Raw genomic sequence first — 4,373 nt, 5'->3', positions numbered from 1 at the left:
CGCTTACCAGCAAACATTGAGCGATGGATGCTTAATCTCAGTTTTGAAGCTTTCAGAGATGACTTCTCCTTACACTGAAGCTTGTACGCGGGCCGCCAAAAAAATGAACAAGCGACGAGGGCTGAATCTCTGCTGTTCTAGAGCTGCTCTTCCCCGTAACATGCAAAAGTTGAGCAAGGGTCGGCATGAAGCAGTGTGCGATTGGAAACCTTCTCGTGTTTACGTCGTCGTGTAAAATTTGTGACAGCGACAGTTGTGCGTCGTCCACCTAGATTTGCAGATTTGAAAACTGCGTTAGGAAATCGCCCAAACTCTATCGCCCACCGCCATCTCTCTCAACTCCTCCGGCTCCCTTTCCCAAAGAGAGAGAGGAAACCCACTTCAAGGCTTACTTGACCACGCAGGTCCCTGCACAAGAGCACTTAATCGCCGAACCACCCGGAAACCTTTCCATTGGATACGCCGTGATGAGGGACGTTTCCGAAGACTAGAGCACATTTGACGAGCTCAAGCTGCGGAAGTAGCTGTCGTTGTAAAAATCAAAATGGGACAGCTATTAAGACTCTCGAACTAAGCCGCAGACCTCGGGACAACAAGACAAAGGGTCATTTATGTGAAGCAAGACGAGCGCTTTTTGAATTATTTTGCCGTCCAAGTGGACGAAAAAAACTGAATACAGGACAAGCTCGCGCACGTGTTTTGTCTGGCAGTCTTTACACCTACGTGAAAGGCGAAATTGTTTAAAAAGCAGACTAATAAAAAAACATCGACACGATATTTAACAATTTAATCCCTGGTGGTCCGCGCCGCTAACAGGTCTGATCCTCCGTCCTGTGGTTTTTCCGGTCGCATAGCCATGGACTTCCGGCTGACGGAGCCCCGCCTGAGCCCCCAGCAGCAAAAGCTGCTGGTCCGAACCGGACTGGTGCTGCTGGCCCTGGTGGTGGTGATGACCACCGTGCTCCTGGTGCTCACGCGCAGCCACCGGGAGAGGGAGCTGAGCGGCATGGCCTTCAAGGGCGATCCACACCGTCCGGCGCAACTCTGCAATGCCACCTCGTGCCACCTGGCTGCAGCACTGCTCAAGGCGAGATGCTTAGCGTGCTTAACGCTTGTTACGCTCGCGTTGCGGAAGTGCGTCACGCTTTTGCTTTTGCGCTTCCCCCGCCTCTGAGCATGCACCCTGCGGTTGAAGGTAAACTAGGTGAAGGAAGGGAGGTAACTTCCTGCGAAAGGACGAGAAGTGATGGCGCTGCAACTTCAGCCAGGAGCTCATCTTCACATTTTAGAGCACTGGCTTTCTTCGTTTTTTACGTTTTGCTTGCGCAGTGAAGTGTTAACTCCTTCTATAAGTATGCTAATAATGAAAGGGAGATAAAATATTCCTATCTTGGCCCTATTTCCAGTGTCCGTCCACGGAGGGACCTTGATAACAAGCATGGTCTAAGCTTGCCTAGGTGATAATAAAGAGATGTCATTATAAGTGTGCATACACTCACGGGCACAGCGTATACTGCACACATGAGTGCGTTGGTATGCCCTCAGTGTCCTGTGACATTGAGTGTAAGATGAGAAAACATGTTCGAGAGGCGAAGAGTTGTTAGTACCTAAGATGTATCTAACAAAAAGAAAACAGCAACAAAGCGGAACTCTGCGCTCATGATCTGTGTGTCTGTTTCTCGGGCTCCTCTGTTCTTGCAATCCTGCCTCCTCGCCAGGTGCGCTCATGTTGGCTACCCGTGCTGCCGTCTATCGTTGATCGCAGGAGACGCTGAGCAACAGCGGCAGCCCGTGTGACGACTTCTACGCGTTCGTGTGTTCCGGCTGGCTGCGACGACCCTCCTTCGCCAGCACCTACGACACGCAGGCGGCGCTGCTCGCCTGGCAGGCGCGCTCCAGGCTCAGGGGCATGCCGTGGCGTCCGCCGACGACGGTGCCCCGCGCCGGGATGAGGTGAGGATTAAGTGCGCGCTTCACTCTCTCTCGCTTGCTCACCCTTACTCACCCAATGATTCAATGAATCTATCAGCCATTTTTTCTACCAATCAATGAATGAATCATTTATTAACTCGAAAGCATTACTAGGCTATGTCGGACACGGAAGTGTCCGCAAAAAGTGTCCGCAGACTTGGCGTGGTGAAGTATATAAAGCCAGTGATTAAAATGTGTTCAAAGTAATTAGTCGTTATTATTAACCCTGATTAACGGCCAGAACATTGATGTTGATTAACGAGAGTAGTATTGAGTGCGATTAATGAGGGTGATTAATTGTACTAATTAGAGCATGTAACGCCATAAGGTATGGCATCCCCTATGTCTGATGACGTCACGCCTAAAACCAAATAGAGTAAAGTAAAAACGGAGCCCTGAATGTCGCTGTCTGAGAAGTAGGATGATATTCAGGTTTTCAAATGGTTCTAGAACATTCCATACGACGTCATATTGACAATAACTACCAAAGTCGACAAGGAGCCACCAAAGTCGCGGCAAACACTAATGCTTCCGCATTTCTCCAATGAAGTCTCTGAAGTGCTCTGAAGGTTTTTAGTGGAAAAACCTCCGATTAACGAAACTACTGAAAATTGACAGGACGATCAAGAATCCTAATGTGAGAAACGTGCTAAAGCGGTTGTAGTTAGCCTCAGTAATTACTCCTATGCTTATACTCTAGCGAACGCTTTTACTCTAACCCGAGGCTTCTCAGAAGCAACAAGATTTTTCTGAATGGTGAAACTGGGGTTGGGCGATAGATGACGCTTAAGAACGAGGTGGCTTCACTTGGCAACGCTTCACACAGATGACGCAGGCATTTTCGCCAAGTTCCACTGGTACTGCTGTCGAAGTATAACAATTTGTAACCTACCTCTCCGTTCGAGAGTAACTATTAGCATGAACTTCATAGCTTGAAAGGAGTACCGAATATAGGGCGGCTCTGATGTATAGACGCATGTGGTATTCACACGCAATCTTCATCCACCTTCATTCTTCGATCTAGACAGCACTCGTGGTTATCCTTGGCTGCATTCGCCGTGTGAGAAACCTCCGCTATCAGCCGCCTCTCTCAGCTTCACAGCGAGCTGGTCTTCCTTGACAGATTTTGGATCCTCAACCCGACCGCGGCCGCCGCGTTTCGGTGGAGGCAAAACGCTAAGGCAGTGCCCGTTAAAGATCCCCACCTGGTCGAAATTATTCCAGAGCCCTCCACTGCGACACCTCTTTCTTCCTTTCTTCTTTCACTGCCTCCTTTATCCCTTCGCTTACTGCGCGGTTCAGGTGTCCAACGATATGCGAGACAGATACTGCGCCATTTTCTTTCCCCAAGCAAAAACCAACCCACAGATTTTGGCATTTTACTTACCTCCAGGTTCAGCCGCTAATGCTTTTCAGGGTAGGCAGTGTACTGGGTATCCTTAGATGATTTCGATCTTTAAAGTACCATAACGCTTCCCCGTTCGTCCGCCGCCCTAACGGCAGGTTTTTCCTCCTTGGTCGCCTCCTCCCTCACCTTCACGTGCGGCTACCCGTAAAAAAGCTGTCAGCGGCAACACTGTCAAGCCTTTCTGTCTGTTGAACCGACTGGCTGAATTGCTCGGCAACAGCGGCAGCGATGCTCCATGGTGCCGAGAATTTGGACCCGCAGGAAGAGCGGATTAAAGATGGGGAAGAAGATGCGAGAACACGTAACTCGGGAGGCTACCAGTTAGAAGACGCCGTGTGAGAGCCTACAGCGGCGGCCGATTAGGCTAAGGCATCAGAATACGAAGCTGGTCTTTTCACGCTGGCGCAGGTTAGAATCTCATTTGGGTTCCCATTATTTTTGTGCCTACCTTATTGACGGAAAGTTTCAAGAGTTTCAGGGTAAGTTCGGTTTTGTGTTCAGCCTCGGGTTCGATGGCAGAAAAGCAGAAAAGTCATATTATGCGTAACAAATACCCTTAACTTATACCTAAACAAATTAAAAGTAGGCAATCTACGATCAACTTCAGTATCTTTCGCTTAAATGTTGGGGGAGGGGGGTGGAGCATCTCTTGTCTGTGTAGTCGTCATCATCATCACGAATCTGGCGTTCCATCAAGGAGAGACCGGGACTTTCCGCTACTGAGCCCTTATGGGGTGTACTTTATGTCGACACGGGCAGTGTTTTCCGTCCAGGCAGGGTCCGCCGAGAGTACCTTTCGGGTAGCTTGATTGATGAGAATACGAATTATGGAATCCCAAAAGGGTCACGAGCGTGTTACATTAAACTCAGCAGAGGTGCTGTGTATGCCATGCGCTGTTTTTATCCTTTTCGTGGACACCCTTGGGCGGGCGAACCGCACAGCTTCAGCACTTTTGGCAAGGCGGCTTTCAAGAAACCCTCAAGCAACCTGCAC

The sequence above is a fragment of the Amblyomma americanum genome, chromosome 10, assembly GCF_052857255.1.
Source record: "Amblyomma americanum isolate KBUSLIRL-KWMA chromosome 10, ASM5285725v1, whole genome shotgun sequence".
Lineage (NCBI taxonomy): Eukaryota > Metazoa > Arthropoda > Arachnida > Ixodida > Ixodidae > Amblyomma > Amblyomma americanum.
The sequence above is the reverse complement of the archived record's forward strand: the minus strand, read 5'-3'. Positions refer to the sequence as shown.